Source organism: Trichechus manatus, unplaced genomic scaffold, assembly GCF_000243295.1.
Source record: "Trichechus manatus latirostris isolate Lorelei unplaced genomic scaffold, TriManLat1.0 scaffold00002, whole genome shotgun sequence".
Classification (NCBI taxonomy): domain Eukaryota; kingdom Metazoa; phylum Chordata; class Mammalia; order Sirenia; family Trichechidae; genus Trichechus; species Trichechus manatus.
The window spans coordinates 30,619,044-30,641,564 of NW_004443938.1; the positions used below are offsets into that span (position 1 = coordinate 30,619,044).

General features: G+C 37.1%; 1 pseudogene; it reads left to right on the forward strand.

Annotated features, from left to right (window-relative positions):
- Positions 1–1,447: 1,447 nt before the first annotated feature.
- LOC101341281 (trimethyllysine dioxygenase, mitochondrial pseudogene) lies at positions 1,448–2,679 on the forward strand (annotated as a pseudogene).
- Positions 2,680–22,521: the final 19,842 nt, after the last annotated feature.

The following is a 22,521-nucleotide window of genomic DNA, read 5'->3' on the forward strand; positions in this document are numbered from 1 at the left end:
GGATTGAACTAAAAATATTTCCTCATTTGTGGAAAAGAAGACTAGTGGTCACGATATGAGTGAGATCATGGGAGGGTATGCTTTGACTCCTACCTAACTTCTCATCCTGTTATAATATTAGGTTGAAATATTCTCACTGGTCTACAGGTTTTGCTCCAAAGACGAACTTCACCGCCGATATTAAACAAACAAAACCTAAAAGACAGACAAGATTGTATATAAGATTATATCTGTAATTCCTTTCAGGACCCTTAGATGTCATTCATTAGCATTAATTTTTTTTTTTTTTTTGCTTCTATTTTACTCTCCAATTTTATGTAGTTAAAATTACATACCAATAAATGCCTAGACCTTAAAAGTACAATTCAGGGAGTTTTACTATATCATTGATACTATAGATTGAGTTCTGCTCCCCCAAAATATGTACCGAAATCCTTACCCCGGTACTTGAAATATGATTTTGTTTGAAAGTAGAGTTTTGTTATGTTAATGGGGTCATATCATAACAGAGTGGGTCTTAAACCTAATCATTTCTGAGTTATAAAGAGAGCAGAAGAGATACAGAGACACATACAGAGAGAAGACAGATGCCACATGAGGATCATCTACAAGCCAAGGAACACCAACAAACTCATGGGAATTCCTGGGAGTACCGACAGGAACGATCTTCTCCTACAGCCATGCACTGAATTTGGACTTCTTTTGTTCTTTAAAACCATGCACTGGGGACCTCATACCATCAAGAAAGCAGTGCCGGGAGCAGAGTGCGTCCTTTGGACCGGGGTCCCTGTGCCGAGAAGCTCCTAGTCTGGGGGAACACTTATGAGAAGGCCAACAGAGAGAGAAAGCCTTCCCCTGGAGCTGACATCTTGAATTTGGACTTTTAGCCTACTTTGGCTATGAGGAAATAAACTTCTCTTCATTAAAACTATCCACTTGTGGTACTTCTGTTGTAGCAGCACCAGGTGACTAAGACAGAATTTGGTACCGAGAGAGTGGGGTGCTGCTCTAACAGATACCTAAACTGTGGAAGAGGTTTTAAAACTGTGAATGGATAGACGTACGGCAGTGACAGAGGACCAGCAGCAGCAGAGAACCTACAGCAGCAGAACCATGAGACCAGTGCGAGATGGCGCTGGAGCTGACCCACGGAGCGAGAGAGCTGAGTGACTGTGTGCAGGAGGCTTCCTAGAGGAATAGGGTGCCTCTGGGCACTTATTGGTGGATCTAGGCTTGCCGACCCACGGAGCGGGAGAGCTGAGTGTCTGTGTGCATGAGGCTTTCTGGAGGAGTGGGGTGCCTCGGGGCACTTATACTGGTGGAGCTACAGAGCTTTGGAACACTTGCCCCAGCAGGGCAGATGCGGGTATGAGGCCCGAGGGCCAAGAGGCCACAGGAAACAGAAGCAGAAGCTGAAGAGACAAGGGACAAAAGAAGCTGAGCTGCCTCAGTTTCAAAAGAACTGCAATATGCTAACAGTGTTATGCGTTTTGATTATGTCTGGCTTCGAGATCACTGCCGCTCAGCATCCTGCTACAACTCTAAGATTCACCAATGCAGCCTGGACACTGCCAGCGTAGATTTATGTATCAAGCCAAAGACCATTCCTCTGGATGAGACTACAGTATTTTTCACTTGGCCAGATGGTCATGTGACTAGATATGACTTGGAATGGCTGGTGAAAAACAGCTATGAAGGACAAAAACAAAAGATCATCCAGCCTAGAATCTTATGGAATGCTGAAATCTACCAGCAAGCCCAAGTTTCACCTGTAGATTTCCAGAGCTTCTTAGAAACCAAGAAGGGACTGAAGAAATTTCTGCAAAACTTTCTGCTCTATGGAATTGCATTTGTAGAAAATATCCTTCCTACTCAAGAGCACACAGAGAAGTTAGCAAAAAGGATCAGCTTGATCAGAAAAACCATCTATGGGAGGATGTGGTATTTCACTTCAGACTTCTCCAAGGGTGACACTGCGTACACCAAGTTACCTCTGGATGGACACACTGACACTACCTATTTTTAAGAGCCATGTGGCATTCCAGTGTTTCACTGTCTTAAGCATGAAGGAACAGGTGGCAGGACAGTATTAGTAGATGGATTCTATGCAGCAGAACAGGTACTTCAAAAGTCTCCTGAGGAATTAGAACTCCTCAGCAAAGTGCCATCGAAGCATGAATATATTAAAAATGTTGGAGAATGCCACAACCACATGATTGGGGTTGGGCCAGTCTTAAATATCTACCCATGGAATAAAGAGCTGTATCTGATCAGGTCCAACAACTATGACCAGGCTGTCATCAATACCGTACCTTATGATGTCGTCCATCGTTGGTTTACAGCACACCGAGCTCTAACAGTAGAGTTGAGAAGACCAGAGAATGAGCTTTGGGTCAAACTAAAGCCTGGCAGGGCCCTATTTATAGACAACTGGCGTGTCCTACATGGCAGGGAATCCTTCACTGGTTACCGCCATCTCTGTGGCTGCTCCTTAACAAGAGATGATGTATTAAATACTGCTCGTCTCTTAGGACTTCAGGCTTAAAATTGACAGCATTGAGATTATGAACACACCTGGTACTCTGCCTACCAGAATTTCATATCAGTAGAATAATATTGTGTCATAACCTACTTCAGATTGTCTTCTTATCCTATCACACAAAACAGAAGTTTTCCTCTTTCTCTAGTAAGAGTAAACTGTTAGAGAGGGGCCTCTGAGTTATCTGATGTCAGCCATCTAGTAGGGTAGCTCTCTTCCCCAAGTTATAACATAGACCCGCTTGTCTTTTAAATCTTTTGATATAATTTTGGTCAATTTATTTCAGAAATGTAACACTAATATTGATGGTGAAGGAATAATAGTCCTTAGGTAAAATTTTGTTCCAACTAGGTCACTTAGAAAACAAAATCTTGATAAAGCAGTACTTTGCAAAATTTTTGATCTCAGGACACCTTGACACTCTTAAAAGTTATCGAGGACCCCCAAGAGTTCTTGTGCATGGGTATATCTATTGTATTCTAGTGCTAATTGTATTAGAAATTAAGACTGAGAAGTGTTTAAAACTCAAGAACACCCATGCACACATTTCTCAACTGTCAGAGCAACAGCATCATCACACATCATGTAACCTCTGGAAAAGTCCACTGTATACTTGTGAGGGAATGAATCTGAAAAGGCAAATATCATCTTAGTGATATTATAAAAATAGTTCTGAACTCAAGGTCCTGATAAAAAAGTCTCAGGGAAAATTCCGGGTGTCTTTAGACCACACTCTGAAAAATCAATGGGCTAGAGGATACCTTAGGATAGTCCCTTTACAAAAGCCTATGTATGGATTAAAAGGTTTACCTGAAATTCTAGATTCTTCACTGCAGTGTAGAGACACTAGGAATTGCTTGGTAGCACAAGTTCAGTGATAAAGTGGGAATGGAATTCAAATATAATGTTTTATTGAGTAACTTCTCAGAACAAGGGTTACTTCCATCCAAATAACCACTCAAGAAATTAAACAAGGAAATCACAGTGGCTGCTGTGACATTAACCCATCCATTCTGTAATTCTATGAGGGATAATTGCAGAAAGATATCAAAGACTTCTGAGGCTCTGTATGATAGTATGTACACATGCACACACTGTATATACACATATGTATACATACACACAAATACATACACAAACATAAAAGAGAAAGTACAGAGGGTTATTCTGTAAGGTTGTTCAGGAAACTCATCGTGATAGATGATGTTCCTCCAGAAAACTGGAGATTATTCTCCAGATTTGCGTTTTGGCAATTTGATGAAATTTTGGGTGCAATCTGTTTTCCTGTTTCTGCTGAACTTTTTTTAATTTTTTATACATGTTAATTGCCAAGATTTGGTTAGGGCAAGTTAAACACCTTGCTGCTTTTTTTCTTTTAATGGTTCCCTTATCATCATTATATACAGAGAGATAGGGAGTCACCAAGCAAAGTCAGGATGGTAACAGAGACTAAAGTCTAATCTGATATTTTCAGGGAGTTCCTAGGTCACATTTGATAGTTTATGCATTATTTTTATTGACCTGTTGAACATTTTATGTTCCCAAAGTATTTCTGCATTTTATTTGCACTATATAGGAATCTTTAGGGGTCTTCCATGAAATTCGTTAGATGAAAGAATTAATAACTAAGGTCAAGTATTAAAGAGCATACTCTTACCAATCAGAACAGAACTAAAAGCATTTTACCATGCAGTCTTTTCTCTCTTCTATTATGACTCTTAAAATAAGTTTCCATTCATTTTCATAAGGATATTTGCCCTTTTAAGTATTTTGCCTAAATTATCCTTGAAGATTAGACTACAAGTGAGGTCAACATTGATTTATGACAAGCAAAGGACATATCCATGGCTCTTGAGAGACAGGTACACAAATCAACCTTTTCCCCTTGCTGAAGGACTCCTCTTACCTCTGTCTCTCCTGGAATCTTGATGCATTATTTCACCCTCCTTTTCATAAATTTTAAATCAATCCCTTTCTAAAATGTCTTTCCCTTGAGAGGAAGAAATAGGGAAGGGAAGTATTTTAGTGCCAATCATGCTGCATTGAAAACTTTCTTTTTTACATCTCTTTGAGGTGTCCCTGAGACTATAAGCAGGGATCTTGTCTATTAAGCTCAACTATAAAGTCACCTTTACCTTTTTCTACGGTGGGATGGGATCATAAAATCAGGAGCACAGACCTAACACAGCACCTTGAAAATAGTAGTTTAACAATACAAAATTTGCTCATAAAAGAATGAAGGAATAAATTATTTTCATACAAACTCAAAAAAAAAAAAACAAAACAAACAAACATGCATTTATGATGTTTTGGGTTATCAGTAACTAAGACCAAGTTTGGTACCGGAGAAGATTTCACTGATCCTATCACATTCTATAAAAGGAGGACTGGTTGCACAATGGTTAAATTCTTGACTGCTTATTGAAAGGTTGGCAGTTCAAACCTACCAGCAGCTCCGAGGGAGAAAATACCTGTGATCTGCTCCTGTAAAGATTACAGCCTACAAACCCTATGGAGCAGTTCTCTACGTCATATAAGGTCTCTATGAGTCAGAATTGACTTGACAGCACACAACAACAACACATTACATTCTGCACCACATAAAAGCTGAGGATCAAACAGTGATGGGATGGTCTATTGAATAAAAGCTGAGCCTAAGGTTAGTGATGATGCTCTGCAAGAATGGGATGTCATCCTCCAGGAGGAACGATATGCTATTAATCGACTATAATTATATAGTGCAGTATCTTCAAAGGGAAAAATACAGGGTTTGGGAGCCAAGGAATTTGTTCTTCTTTTCTCGCAACTCTGACCTCTATGGATTCGACATGCTTATTTCCAAGGAGAGAAATTTTCACCAGGGGACACAATAAGAGACCCACTGAACTTTGAGCTTTGGCGTTGAGTGCCTTGTGTCAAAATATAAGCAGACAAGAAAAGAAGTCAGTATCCCGGCAAAGGGCATGCTGAGCAGAAGCTCAGATCTCTCAGGTGTGTAGGCAAGTCAATTAAAAAAGAGTTACTGTTTGAAGGTAAGGGGAATATAGAATGTATAGAAACAGGAGAGAGAGAATGGATATTAGTTACATCCTTGACAATAGCTGCTTTGGTAGTGGCAACGGTTTGTCCATTAACTTTCCCCTTAGAACTTTTCTTCAGGGAAAGAAGCCCACCAGAATCCTGAAGAGCTTCTGCCAGAGAATATCAAAAGAAGAAGAACTGAAAGACACAACAGGTGTACAGTAGAAGATACTGTGTATGCCTCATAGAGGTGTCACAATTCTACCCAATCTAGTACTTTGCAAATTCTCATCTATTCTAATTTTATTTCATTTCTAGTTTTGGTTCAGAGAACAGAGAATATTCATTCAATCTTAAGTGCAGCAATGTTTGATATAAGTAATTGCTGTTAGAAGAAAATTTTAAAACAATCTTTAAAAAAAGTAGAACATGATTATTGGTATAATTCAGAAAGAAAATACAAAACCACTCAGAACTTACAACCTAGAGATAAGCACTGTCAACAATTCAGTCTGTATCCTTCTAGTCTTTTTTTATAAGCATCTGTCTATTCATACAGATTTTTTTCCAATAAAATTTGGATCATATTATACATACAGAGCATACTATCTTATAACAGGATTTTTTTAAAATCACATAACCGTATATAATGTACATCTTTTTATGTCATTGAATATACTTCTATATAAATGTTAAGGGTCTACAATATTCTATTGCTAAGTATTTAAATTGTTTCCATTTTTAACTGTGAACACCACTGCAATAAAATTCCTGGTAACTTATTCTGAGAAGATGGCTATGATCATTTCCTAAGAATAAACATCTAGGAATGAAATTGTCAGCTCAGAAGGTAAGCATTTTTTAAGGTCTTTGCTATATATTGCCTATTTAATGAAATTCACTAACTTTGAAAACTGCACTACGTACCCAGTGCTCAAGTCAAAATTCTACGTATAATACTTTTGTTCTTTGTGGTACGACTTCTCTAGGGTCCGTAGAAGTGGGTTTGCTGAGTAAAAGAGTATCTTCATTTGCCATTTTTTAACATAATTTCATTTTGTGGTTGTTGAGAATATACACAGCAAAACATACACCAATTCAATAGTTTTTACATGTACCATTCAGTGACATTGATTAGATTCTTTGAGTAGTGCAATCATTCTTACCCTCCTTTTCTGAGTTGTTCCTCCTTCATTAACATAAATTCACTGCTCCCTAAGGTTCCTATTTAATCTTTTGAGTTACTGTTGTCAGTTTGATTCCGCATAGATAGTTCTTTAAAGAGCATAATGCTCAAGGTAGACATGTTTTACCAGTTAAGCTAAACTATTGTTTAGTTTTAAGAAGACTTCAGGGGAAATTTCTGGTTTAAGGTTTAAAGATTATCTGAAGGCGATAGTTTCAGGGGTTCATCCAATCCCCATGACTCCAGAAAGTCTGGGGTCAATGAGAATGTGAAATTCTGGTCTACATTTTTCCCCTTTTGATCAGGATTTTTCTATAGAATCTTTGATCAAAATGTTCATTAATAGTAGCTGGGCACCATTCAGTTCTTCTGGTCTCATGGCAAAGGAGGCAGTTTTTTATGAAGGCAGTTAGCCACACATTCCATATCCTTCACTTATTCCTGACTCTCCATTTTCCTCTGTTGTTCCAGGTGAATAGAGACTAATTGTTATACCTTGGATGAGCGCTTGCAAGCTTTTAAGATCCCAGGCACTACACGTTGAACTAGGAGGTAGAAGAGAGCACTAATTCATCCCAATTAACTGAGATGTTCTATGAAACCAGGACTTAAATAGACACCTCACCAAAGAGGATATTCAAATGGCCACCAAACTCATGAAAAGATGCTCAGTATCATTAGCCATCAAAGAGATGCAAATCAAAACCACAATAAGATGCCATTTCACTCCTACGAGGATTGTTGTTGTTGTTGTTGTTAGGTGCCGTTGAGTCAGTTCCCACTCATAGCTACCCTATGTACAACAGAACAAAACACTCTCTGGTCCTGCGCCATCCTCACAATGGTTGTTATGCTCAAGCCCATTGTTACAGCCACTGTGTCAATCCATCTCATTGAGGGTTTTCATCTTTTTTGCTGACCCTCTACTTTACCAAGTATGATGTCTTTCTCCAGGGACTGATGCCTGCTGATAACATGTCCAAAGTATGTGACACAAAGTCTTACCATCTTTGCTTCCAAGGAGCATTCTGGTTGTACTCTTCCAAGACAGATTATTCATTCTTTTGGCAGTCCATGTTATACATTCAGTATTCTTCTCCAATACCACAATTCAAAGGCGACAATTCTTCTTCAGGCTTCCTTATTCATCATCCAGCTTTCACATGCATACAAGGTGATTGAAAACACCACGGCTTGGGTCAGGTGCACCATAATCTTCAAGGTGACATCTTTGCTTTTGAACACTTTAAAGAGGTGTTTTGAAGCAGATTTTCCCAATGCAGTGCGTCTTTTGATTTCTTGACTTCACCCACTAGGATAGCTAAGATGAGGAAAAAAACCCCCCAAAACCAGAAAACAACAAATATTGGCAAGGATGTGGTGAAACTGGAACCCTTACCCATTGCTGGTGGGAATGCAAACTGGTAGAGCCATTGTGGAAAAAAGTATGATGGTTCCTCGAAAAACTAAAAATAAGACTACCATATGACCCAGCAATTCCACTCCTAGGTATATACCAAAAAGACTTGAAAGTAGAGACTCAAACAGAGACCTGTACACCAATGTTCATTGCAGCACTCACTACTCACAATAGCCAAAATGTGGAAATAACTTAAATGCCCATCAACAAATGGATGAGTAAACAAAATATGGTACATACATACAATGGGATACTACTCAGCCAGTAGGAGAAATAAAGGCTCGATACATGCTACAATATGGATGGAGCTGGAAGACATTTGGTTGAGTGAATTAAGTCAATCACAAAAGGACAAATATTGCATAACCTCACTTATATAAAAAGACAAATGTATAAAGAACAAAGTTTATTGGTGGTTAACAGGGGTGGGAGACAGAAGGGAAAGGGGAGTTAATGGTAATAGAAATATAGTGTTGATTAAGGGTAGGGTTGCACAGTCAATTATTGTAACTGCTGTCAACAAATTGTACACCTGTAAAAAGTTGAATTGGCCAACGTTGTGTGATAGACATATTTAGAACAACCACAAAAAAACAAACAAAAAAAGAGCAGCTGCTGAGGCGATTATGTACAACTAAAAACATCATGGGTTTCTTGGTTTGGAGGTTTAGGGTCATGGTTTCATGTTACAGACTTTTTTTGAAGTGCTGGAGAAAAGGCCATAATCTGGGTCTCTGACAATGAGTCCCAGAACACCACCACAGAACTGGTCTGCCAAGGAAGCTGCCACCTCTAACACACTCAAGAAGTTGGAGAATCAAATAGCTTCTGACCTACTGCTGCTTCCAGGATCATACCACATGATCTAGGGATCAAAAGTCTGTCGTGAATATTTACTGCAGTTATATGGACAAAATGAATACCATATGTGCAATGTCCTCTTTTCTACTTAAATCATACTCAATACACGTTTCACACGAGTGCACCTCATTTGTGAGAAATAGTATTAGCTTCCCAGCATCTGCATCTAGGAATGTACACCAAAATAAGGACAGATGTTGAGATTTTAAGGTAATCTATTATATCCGTAGGACAGGAAAGCTCCAGTTATCCCAAACAGATGAGCAAATAGTGTTGTCTTGTGAAAATGTGGAAGAGCAACAACGGTCTAACTTCTCTTAGTGGATAGCTTCTCACCGAGAATAATGCTGCTATTCTTTGTCTTTCCAGAGTTTTAGCTGGACAGCTTCTCTTCTGTCAAGGATATCTCCTGGGCTATGCCATAAATTTCATTTAAGGACTACTACTTTCAACTTTTTTTTTCTTGAATGAGGCTGTTTTAAAGAATTTAATTTAAAAGGTTAAAATGTGAACACAGAAAAAATATCAACCTAGGTAATTCAAAGCTAGAGCACTGCTAAGGTAGCAATGTCTACAGCAAGGTGTGTATGCTTGTGTTTATCACTATGCAACAAAACCTGTGTTTTTAATCAAATAGTTCTGTCAAAATAGTTAAATCAATAGGTTTGTTAGACTTTATCATTTTGGTGGACAGAGGTTATGTTTTTTCTTTTCTATTTTTTAAAATAGGAATGTGAATTAACAGAATGTGACATAAGAATAAGAACTAATGTCTTTTGGCTTTTCTATTGTTTTTATTTGCTGCTACTAAAAAATATACAACGTATTTCCTCTTCAGAAGATTTTATAATAGTATGTTACAGAAAACATAGTGCTGGAAATAATGTGGGATCAGCAAAGGTAATTAACTTCAGTTTCTTTGGAGGGATTTTAAATGAAGTGGAAATAAAATTGTTAAATTTTATGAGGCAGAGACATATTAAGTTACAAAATAGACATCTCTGCCTTGTGATTTTTCAGGATGAAATAGAGGTTTTGAAACTCTTGAGGTGAGAACATTGGTGACAGATCAATAAAACCAATTATACTCTTACTTTCAACTTCCTCAGATTTGGGCCATTAGTCTCACATAATTGTGTTGATCAACTGAAATGACATAACAATTATTATTAGTTTTATTTTGATTTTTTTTATTTTATGATGTCAAGAGTATTTCTGTGCTTCAATAAAACATTTATTGTTCAAAGGAATTTACAAAACATGTAGAAATATTTCCCAAGAGCTACATTATTTTACAAATGAAGAAGAGAATAAATGGAGACAGAAATACACAATCATTGGAAAAGAAGAAAAACAAATATGTAGAATTTATCTTCTTTCAGATTTACCTACTGTTTGTAATGTCAGTTATCTCCAGTAACAAAATGATGCCCATAAAACCTGGCTTTATTCTTGGTGTATCAAGTAAGATGTTGTCCTTTGATCCTTATTCTACTGTACTGAAAGCTTTGGTGAGGTTAGCAGCTGTTCCTTTCACAAAGCAAACACTGGGTTTTGCTTTATTGGTGGTGATATTGTTGCCAGCAACCACATTAAAAGCTTTTTGGAAGATACACTTTATCTCTTTCCCAGCATTTTTTTTTCTTTTAAAGACTACTTTATTACTATTATTGTATCATTGAATATGTGGAGGTTTCATAGGCGTCATGATAATTAAAAAGAATATGCTGTAAAATAGGTGTAAGAGAAGGAAACCTTCACAAATATCTTAGAGGCCGCAGTGTTAAAATATCTTCTCTACTGTCTCTTAAATTTAATCCAGAATAATTCATGACCCATAATGAACAGATAAAGAGGACAGGCATGGCTGTTTCCACAGGTGATATGAAGGATTTTCTTTTTAACAATCATATTCTACAGCACCACCAACTAAGTTATAATTTTGAAATATTCAGGAGCTGACATGTGTTGCAAAGATTTTAAGTTATTTACATTTTATATATAAGATGGGGAATCTAGAATTCTATCAATGTGCCAGGAAAACTGATCTACAAGGGAAATGTAGAATGTATCAGAGGTGTGATAAAGCAAATTTTTTGGAAGAAAGAAAAATCGTTAGGTAAATATAAGGTAATTTGTTCTGAACTATTTCCTCCTAAAGTAAGACTCTGATTCAAACAATGTAAAAATTTGGAGGGGGACACAAAATAAACAAGAATCTCTTCTGTCTGTCAGATTCTGTATGGGTCAACAAAAATGAGGGAAACCTTAATGAGATGGATTGACACAATAGTCACAGCAATGGGCTTACACATACAATCGTCATGAAGATGGCGTAGGAAGGGACAACATTTTGTTTTGTTATGCATAAGGTAGTCATTAGTCAGAGTTGACTGGACAGTAACTAACTAACAACAACAATATGGTTCAACAGTAACATAACTGACACACTTAACTCCATAAACTCAACATCTTTCTTCAGATTGTCTTTCCAGTCCCACAATTTACATGAGAGATGAGTGAGCCTAGTAAGAATGACGGTATTTTTAAATAGTTAAATAAGGTGTAAGAGCCGATTTTGTTGAGAAGTAGCAAAACAGCAAGGATGTGGAGTCAGAAGACCTGCACAAGTCTTTGCACATGCATCCACATTCATCCTAGTTTTTCACTGAGTAAACCAACACTGGTGTTTTCTTTGTATTATATGGCACAGTTTGGTCCACATTTGAAATGAGTGGAATTACTAAGTATTAAAAGCGTAGGATGCTTGGATATGGCTCTTTCTTTTCTCCCTTCCACAGCATGGAGTATAATGTCCAGGGATTATTTCTCCAAGGAAAGAGGTTAAGATCTCTCCCAGTCCCAGCCAGTTATCCTACTCAGCATTAGGCAGTGGTAGTAATGTTGGTGCCATGTTCCAACTTTCAATCTCTTGGTCTGTATCTCTGATTCTATTCTTCCAATACTGGATGAATGTTGAATGCTTAGTAATAATATCCAACTTGGGTGTTAGGGTGAGGGATGAAAAAGAACAAACCTCATGGCCTGTTAGAGCTTGAAACTATTTAGGGTTAAAATATTATAGAGCAAATTACATAGGAGGGTAAGGCTCACTAACGTTTCCTGCATTGACTTATAAGGCTCTAGTCTGAGATAGCAATAGGGCACCATTGGCCTCTTATTGATAGCAATTACAACCTCTATAAAAATATATATATGTACTTTTTTAGGACCATTAGTGGAGGCATGATTATAAGGTGAGGGGCAACATTCAGAAATTCCTGATTTTCTGGCCCTTATATATAACAGTCTCACAAATTTACCTCTTGTTCTTATACTGGAAGCTAGAGAGTGTTATTTTAAACTCTTTGCTCTTTATTCCTGCATAGAGCTCTTACAGAACCTTGGATCTTAGGTGGCAGTGAGGTAGATAGTAAAAGAAAGATAACAGAAGATTATAGGAAAGAGGTAATAAACTGTGCCTTTTATGAAGGATTAAAGGAGGAAAATATGGGCTTAAAGACTTATTGGAAAACAATTATTTGGGCACTTTCAAACTATAAATTGTCTTCCAAAATCTAAATCTAGATCTGGTGCTTAATCAATACTGGCAAGTCACATTTAAGATGTCAAACATTCAGGATTTCATTTGAAAATGAACTTTTTAAATGAAGAATATATTTTACTTGTTTAACCCTCTATATGACTGAACACTCTGATCTTTTGATATTATGTGGCAGTAGCAAAATGTTGTCTACCCATACATTTGGCTTTCTCTCCAGAGCACACTTTCTTTCTTTTTTTTTTTGGTCTAAAAAGAAATATATATATATATATGTATATATAAATATATTAAAATTGTACTTTAGATGAAGGTTTACAGAACAAACTAGATTCTCATTAAACAATTAGTACACGTATTGTTTTGTGACATTGGTAACCAACCCCACGACCTGTCAACACTCTTCCCTTCTCGACTTTGGGTTCCCTATTACCAGCTTTCCTGTCTCCTCCCCCTTCTAGTCTGTGTCCCTGGGCTGGTGTGCTCCTTTAGTCTCGTTTTGTTTTATGGGCCTGTCTAATCTTTGGCTGAAGGGTGAACCTCAGGAGTGACTTCATTACGGAGCTAAAAGTGTATCTGGGGAACATACTCTTGGGGTTTCTCCAGTCTCTGTCAGGCCAATAAGTCTGATCTTTTTTTGTGAGTTAGAATTTTGTTCTACATTTTTCTCCAGCTCTGTCCAAGACCCCATATTGTGATCCCTGTCAGAGCAGACGGTAGTGGTAGCTGAGCACCATCCAGTTGTGCTGGACTCAGTCTGGTGGAGGCTGTGGTAGTTGTGGTCCATTAGTCCTTTGGACTAATCTTTCCCTTTTGACTTTAGTTTTCTTCATTCTCCCTTGCTCCAGATGAGGTGAGACCAATGCAGTATCTTAGATGGCCGCCCACAGCTTTTAAGACTCCAGACGTTACTCACCAAAGTAGAATGCAGAACATTTTCTTTATAAACTATGTTATGCCAATTGAGATAGATGTTCCCTGAGACCATGGTCCCCATAGCACTCAGCCCAGTAATTCAGTCCCTCAGGGAGTCTGGATGTATTTATGAAGTTTCCATGACCTTGACTTGGACAAGTTGTGCTGTATTGTGCAGTATTGTGTACTGTCTTACCCTTCACCAAAGTTACCACTTATCTATTGTCTATTTAGTGTTTTTCCATCCCCACCGCTCCCCTCCCTCATAACCATCAAAGGTTCTTTCTTTTTGTGTGTAAACCTTTTCATGAGTTTTTATAATAGTGGTCTCATACAATATTTGTCCTTTTGTGATTGACCTATTTCACTTAGTATAATGCCCTCCAGATTCATCCATGTTGTGAGATGCTTCACAGATTCATCATTGTTCTTTATCATTGCATAGTACTCCATTGTGCGTATGTACCATAGTTTGTTAATACATTCATCTGTTGACGGGCATCTAGGATGTTTCCATCTTTTTGCTATTGTGAACAATGCTGCAGTGAACATGGGTGTGCATAGGTCTACTCGTGTGACGGCTCTTATTTCTCTAGGATATATGCTGCGGAGTGGGATTGCTGATCATATGGTATTTCTATTTCTAGCTTTCTAAGGAAGCACCATATCATTTCCCAAAATGGTTGTATTGTTTTGCATTCCCACCAGCAGTGCATAAGAGTTCCAATCTCCCCACAGCCTCTCCAACATTTATTATTTCCTGTTTTTTTTTTTTTTTGATTCGTGCCAGTAATGCCGGGGTAAGATGGTATCTCATTGTGGTTTTGATTTGCATTTCTCTAATGACTAGTGAACACGAGTATTTCTTCACGTGCATGTTAGCCGCCTGAATGTCTTTTTTGGTGAAGTGTCTGTTCATTTCCTTTGCCCATTTTTTAATTAGATTATTTGTCTTTTTGTTGTAGAAGTGTTGCAGTATCTTGTAGATTTTAGAGATTAGATACTTATGGGCTATGTCGTAGCCAATTTTTTTTTCCCAGTCTGTAGGTTCTCTTTTTACTCTTTTGGTGAAGTCGTTTGATGAACATAAGTGTTTAATTTTTAGAAGATTCCAGTTATCTAGCTTATCTTCTGGAGTTTGTGTGTTGCTAGTTATGGTTTGTATCCTGTTAATGCCGTATATTAGGGCCTCTAGCATTTATCCTATTTTTTTCTTCTATGATCTTTACAGTTTTTGGTTTTATATTAAGGTCTTTGATCCAGTTTGAATTAGTTTTTGTGTGTGGTATGAGGTATGGATCCTGTTTCATTTTTTTGCAGATGACATCCAGTTTTGCCAGCACCATTTGTTAAAAAGACTGTCTTTTCCCTATTTGATGGGCTTTGGGCCCTTGGCGAAGATCAGGTAACCGTAGTGGATGGCTTTACATCCGGTTTCTCAATTGTGTTCCGTTGGTCAATGTATTTGTCATTGTACCAGTACCAGGCTGATTTGATTACCATAGCTGTATAGTAGGTTCTGAGATAAGGTAGTGCGAGTCTTCCTATTTTATTCTTCTATTTCAATACTGCTTTACTTATCCAAGGCCTCTTTCTTTTCCATTTAAAGTTAATGATTAGTTCTTCCATCTCTGTTAAAGAATGCTATTGGAAGATCACAAAAGAGGGTCCCGTACAGAGCTGGAGAAAAATGTAGAACAAAATTCTAACTCACAAAAAAAGACCTGATTTACTGGCCTGACAGAGACTGGCGAAACCCCAATAGTATGGCCCTTGGACACCCTTTTAGCTCTGTAATTAAGTCACTCCTGAGATTCACTGTTCAGCCAAAGATTAGACAGCCTTATACAACAAAATGAGACTAATGGGGCACAACGGTCCAGGGACAAGTACTAGAAGGCAGGAGGGGACAGGAAAGCTGGTAATAGGGAACCGAAGGTTGAGAAGGGACAGTGTTGACATGTCATGGGGTTGTTAACCATTGTCATGAAACAATATGTGTACTGTTTAATGAGAAACTATTTGTTCTGTAAACCTTCATCTAAAGTACAATAAAAGCAAAACAAACCAAAACAAAAAGAATGCTTTTGGTATTTGGATGGAGATTGCATTGTATTTGTAGATTGCTTTGAGTAGAATTGACAGTTCCACAATGTTGAGTCTACCTATCTGTGATGGTTAAGACAGTGTGTCAACTTGGCTGGGCCATGATTCTCCGTGTTTTAATATAATCACTCCAATGACTGAATATACTGTGAGTAGCCAATCAGATGAAAGGGATTCTCCTTGAGGGTGTGGCCTGCATCTGTATATAAGCAGACATTCTGGCTTTTTGCTCTCTCTGGATCCTGCGGTTGCTTCCTGTTGTCTCATCTCCCATTCTTGGGACTTGAGCTGTCAGCTTATCTGCTGAACCTGGGATTCATCGATCTGCACAGCCTATGAGTGGGAGCCCTGCTCTCTGACCTTCCGATCTTGGGCTTGCCAGCTTCTGCAGCCGTGTGACTTGGGAGAGGCCTCTACCCTTATCCACAGGCTTGGGACTTTGTAGCCTCTACAATCACGTGAGCTGTTTCCTTGATATAATCTCTCTCTATATATGTATTTATACACTTTACTGGTTTTGCTTCTCTAGAGAACCCAGCCTAAGACACTATCCATGAGGGTATATGTTTTTCCATTTTATGTAGATCTCTTTTGGTTTCTTGCAGTAGTGTTTTGTAGTTTTCTTTGTATAGGTATTTTACATCCCTGGTTAGATTTATTCCTAAGTCTTTTATTTTTTTAGGGGCTATTATAAATGATATTTTTTTTCTGATTTCCTTTTTGTCATTCTCTTTATTGGTGTATAGGAACCCTACTCTTTATCTTGTATCCTGCTACTCTGCTGAATCTTTCTATTGGTTCCAGTAGTTTTCTCGTGGAGTTTTTTGGGTTTTCTGTGTATAGTATCATATGATCTGCAAATAGGGACAGTTTTACTTCATTACCAATTTAGATACCCTTTATTTATATTATTTATTTTATTAAATAAAGCCAAAGGCCATTAGGATAAAGTTCAGAAGATGGCTTATAAGAATATCAAAGTAGAGTACCTTTTTCTATTCCAAAGATAGAAATCATAGTAATGACATGCATGTTTTTGTGAAAGATTTTGAATAACTTGGAAAAATGAAAGTCATTGCATTCAAACTCTATTATGATGTAAGTTCTGAAGACTTTCCCTGCTCTTCTAGTAGGAAGAGTTATGTAAAGCAACTATGGTACTACATACACAACTCAGTATGATTTTGAGCTGATTGTGAAGTGATAGCTTATGCCTAAATGTCTTTTTCCTCTTCTGCCGTTCCCAGATCCAGTTGCCCAAATCTGCTTATTCTATCTTGGAGCAGTCTTCTATTCCTTTTAGTTTCCAATATCAATATTTTATTACATTTTGCCTAGACCATTACAGAAGACATCTTTATTCTCTAACTGTAGTTCCATCATGCTACCTTCAGGGTTATCTTACAGAAACACAATTTTAATTTTTTTTTTTTTTTTTAGTATTGATGACTATAGAGCCAGCAAGAAGAACGGAAAGAAGGACCAGACCAAGGCATATCAGGAACTGTGGCTCAGAAAGATTTGGTGACTAATTAGATCTAGGGGATAAAGTATTCAAGTGAATACTTTAATAGTGATTGGTTACATATGTAATTAATATAGGCAACACTGAAGCAAAAGTTGTTTTAAGGATGGGGGAGATGATGTTTAATACATGGTGAGAGCAGAAACCAGAAATGCACGTACCTAGTAGGCATTTGGAAAACTATGGTAGAATCCAGGAAACAGGTTCTATAAATAATAATCTGGAAATCATCTACATGGGAAGTTTATTCTTGGCAAGGTATGCTAATGCCACTTTTAGAATTGTACATAGAGATTCACTGTGAGAAGAACTAGTTTTTTTGATGTGATAAAGTGATGTCTGAACCATCTTTTCTATTCCCATTTTTGATTAGATGAACAGTGTTGCTATAAATATAACTCCTCACATATTTAGAGTACTGCTTAATTCTGTATTTATTTTTGGCTAACATCAAAGAGTATTAAAAATGTGAATTAAAGTGTGAGTATTTTTATGCCCCTGGAAAAGTGAGAAAACCCATTTAACACGTCTGCTGTAGTTAAAGAGATGGTCTGCTAACCGAAAATTCATTGGTTTGAACTCAGCAGCCACTCTGTGGGAGAAAGATGTGGCAGTCTGCTTCTGTAAATATTACAGCCTTGAAAACCTTGTGGGGCAATTCTACTCTGTCCTGTAGTGTCGCTCGCTATAGTCAGAATCGACTCAACAGCAATGGGTTTGGTTTGGCTGTAGCCATTTGGCCAGATGGAGGAAATTTCTGGATTGCTGCTATGGTCCAAACTGATGAATGGGATGGGAGGGTATGCACAGTGGGACTATTTGTTTCCCAGCTAAATGAATGACATATTGACTTAAATGATATTCAAACAACCTAAAGTAGTTAAAGGAATTTCTTAGGGTATTGAACACTGCAGTATTTATTCTATATCAGCTGAACTCAAATTGTTTTAAGAGGTGGTGAACCCTATGAACCACTCATAGTTATTACCAAAGTAGTGCTACAAAACACAACACACCATATCCCTTATTTGCTCATTCTCTAAATTAAACTTAAAAGGTAGGGGGATTTATATGACTACGTTGAATCCCTGGGTACACTAAACAAAAATTACATGAACACAGCATTGAAAACTTTGAATCCCTACGAATTAGTGAGATACCTGTGGTGGAATGTGGAATTAATTCTCCATAGAGCAAACCAATTACAATCTGCTATGAGTCTTGATTATAAATCAACTTATTTGACTAAGAGTCCTGGTTAAGAAAGATGGATTCATTAAGAAAATTATAAAATAAATTAAAGTAGCAGATTCTATTAGAGAGAAATGTCTACAAGATTCACTCTGTTTTAATGAAAATATTTTCTATTTGACCACTCAGTTCCAGCAGAAAATGATAATCTTATAGATACAGAAGAAATAAATATAGGTGTAGGTTTACATCTGTTTTCCAATAATCCCCTGTAGAACAGTTTTGTTGCTTTACAATAATGGCCTTAGTCATCAAGAAAAATATGTTTTTCTCAGCATTCCTACTGATAGGAAAAAAAATTGTTTTCTGATAATGTATAAATTTAACTTTGGCCAACATAAATGAAAGTTAAAAAAATATGATTAGCATATGTACTCACTTTCCCTTCTTTCAACAGAAATACTTCTTGAAATTACAGATGGACGGGGTAAACTATAAATTCTAAAATAATAATAGTGGAAAAATATGAACGTTGGCTGAAACATATATCCTCTGTAGCAGGGTGCTCTGGGGTGTCACTGTCAGTTGATTTCTTCGTAATAATATCAGAGGATACTGGTAAGGGTTTAAGTGTTTAATTCTTCCTAAAAATGGTATGAGGGAAATGTTGACCCAAAACTGGCTAGAGTGTTTAGCAAAGTCTTGTGTTGGAAAAAGGTCAGCTTTTTAGATCATGTTTTCTTTCCCATGGGGTGGGAGGGAAGCAAAGCATTTCCTTTTGAATGGTAAGAAGAGCTACAACATTTTATTTTCATAAATTGCCTGACCTAAAACTACCACAAATTCCCGTTCAGAAATACAAATTACATACCGCCTCTTCCACTTAAGATGTTCAGGAAAATCTGAAAAATAGCAGTCCCCCTGCTAGGTGAATAAATGCCTAGCTGACTGTTCAAGAAAATTCTGGAGGCAGAGATAATCTGCCTCTGGAGAATCCATTAGGGAAAAAAAAAACAACAAAAAAACAGCAATGTCAGAAAGAGTAAACAACCCTGTTGAAAATATATATGGGCAGTATTACAGCTGCAGTACTTGTCTTAGTGATTGAAAATGTATATGGGCAGTATCAGAGCTGCACTGCTTAGTGATTGTAACTAAATGGTTACATTACAAATGATTGTAACTAAATGGTTACATTACATTGTAACTAAATGGTTACATTACATTAGCCTAAAGAGAAAAGGCTCTGGATCTTATTACCAGTTTGAATCCCTGTTCTACAGTTTATCAGCTGTGGAAACTGGAACAAGTTAATTAGCTTCTCTGTGCATCAATTTCCTTATCTGTAAAGTGAAAATAATAGTATCTACTTCATAGGTTTGTGGAGAGGATACGTCAACACATATAAAGTACTTCAAAAAACCAAAAACTTGTTGCTGTCGAGTTGATTCCGACTCACAGCGACCCTATAGGACAGAGTAGAACTGCCCTATAGGGTTTCCAAGGAGCAGCTGGCGGATTTGAACTGCCGACCATTTGGTTAGCCCTTGAGCTCTTAACCACCGTGCCACATAAAATGCTTAGGGTAATTAATATCTGGCACATAGTTGGTGCTTTACATAGTTACTATAATCATTATTGCCATTGTCGTTAATGAGCCTCTGGTAAGTCATTACAAATAATAAGCCCATCAAGGAGAGGGCTAGAGAAAAATCCATTGCTGTATTTTCTCCTCAAAAATCAGGGGAAAAGAGATATTCCCCCTCCCACTCACAGTGAGTATAATAGTTGTGTTGATAAACTAACAGAAGTATATTTGATATTGTAATACTATTGAAATATGAAAGAGTAAACATACCTATCCCAAAATTTCTTAGAAAAGGAGGTTTCCTAAAGACACATGTACCGCAAGTTGTTGAGTTCACAAACTGGTAGTCACAGAAGGGTGAAATACACCCTATGTGCACTACGTGAGGGAAAAAAAACAGAATATGATTTTACAGCCCAATTAATTGGCCTTCAATAAATTGTGTTATCTCACTAGGCATATGATATTGGATGATATGCTCATATATAAAGTCCCTGGGTGTCTTAGGAAACCCCGGCGCATAGTGTGGTTAAGAGTTTGACTGCTAACCAAAAGGTCAACAGTTCGAATCTACCAGGGGTTCCTTGGAAACCCTATGGGCCAGTTCTACTCTGTCCTATAGGGTCACTATGAGTCAGAACTGACTCCACGGCAGCAGGTTTGGTTTTTGGTTTTTTGGCAGGTGTCCTAAATGGTTTGTGCTTGGCTGGTAACTGAAAAGCTGGTGGTTTGAACCCACCCAGAAGCACCATGGAAGTCCTGGCTATCTGCTTCTGTAAAGATTAGAGCCAAGAATACCCTAAGGAGCAGTTCTACTCTTTAGCATGTGGGTAACCAAGAGTCTGAATCTACTCGACAGCATTAGACAACAACAATGTAAGAAGTGATTTAATTAAGACAGATGCCAACAACACAATAGGAATAATTGTGGGAATAATAAAATGCCAGCTTTTGTTTTTTGCTTTTATAGGGGAATATGTTTCTATCATTTAAGAGTCATATTTAATATGTAAATGTATACTGTGGAATTTGGAAGCCGTTAAGTATATGAATGTAGCAGTAGCAGCAGCTCAGAACATTGGAGAGCTAACAATTTCACTTGGATAAATGAGGAAGATTCTAATACATTTGGGGATATTTTATTGTAACTGTATTTGAAAGTTTGAGTGTTTGTCTTATAACATTATGTTTCTGTATCTGAGTCTGTGATACCAAGTAAATGCAAGTTGAATTAGCATATAGAAGGGAAGTGTTTCCCACATGTATTCCTTATTTATTTTTACCATTCATCTATATAGTCACAATTACAGTTAACTTCCAGCCTTTATGCATGTGACTATGAATATAAAGCAACTGAAAAAAAAGCTGTTTTTTTTGTCTTAACAAAAAAATGATTTTCACCCTTCATTTTAATTACTTATTATTTTAAATTTTAACATAATAATTAAATCATCTATGTAAAATTTCAAATAAAACAGTATAGAGAAATGATTGAAAGGCCATTTCACTCTATCTAATCGGGTTTCTCCTGCCAGTGGTCAACACTTACATTTGGACTATATATATATATATATATATATATATATATATATATATATGTACTTACTTAGAGGAATTCATATTTTTCATAATACTCTGGGCCTTTATTTTCTATTATCACTGTATCTAATCAGTTTGTTCATTCCAGCACTTACAGTTCTTATTCATTTTAACAATAGAACAGTCTTTTATAGTATAGAGTTACCATTATTTATTTGTCTCTTTCTTGGTACATGTTTATATTGTTAATTTTTTTGCTCTTGTAAACCATGATTCAACTAATAAATAAAAAAAAAAGAAAGAGAAAACTTCATTGGCTGATAAACACATGCTAGATGCTCGGGATGGCAAATAATCATGGCAATGTAAGTTTAAAAATTCTGTATCATTTCACACACATCAGACTGGCAAAAATGAAAAATTCTACCTATACTAAATGTTGATGAAGATGTGGAGGAATAGGAACTCACATATACTGGTGGTTGATGTGTACATTAGGACTTTTCTGGACAAATGAGGACCCTATTTGGTCCTCAACCACTCTTAACCACCGTACCACCAGGGCTCCACAAATAGTAATACAAATGGTAAGTTAGAAGATAAGTTAGTATAACTTGCGATGTATTAATTCTTGTCCTAGGTACATATTAGCAATTCTTGTGCACCCTGAGAAGTTCTCCTAAGAAGATATGAGTATTTCTCAATCTAGTGGGTATTTTGGAAATTTATGCAGCATTTGTAGTTACCACAGTGATGGTGCTACTTGTATGTAGTAGGCAGGGAAAGGGAAACTAAACATCCAGGAAGGCCCAGGATAGACCCACACGACAAAGAATTATTTTGTCCACAGTCATATTTTCTTTCAAATATCTTACCAGACACTCATCTAAGTGAAAAGCTGAGAATAAAACTCCATTTTATATAAAATAAAAAAGCATTACTTTTACATTTTTTAATATACCCTGAATTTTCTGAGTAAATTTCTTTTGTTTGGATACTTGCATGCTGTTCACCATTTTGAAACTACTATCAACAGTCAAATGGCTCTTATTATGCAATCACAACACA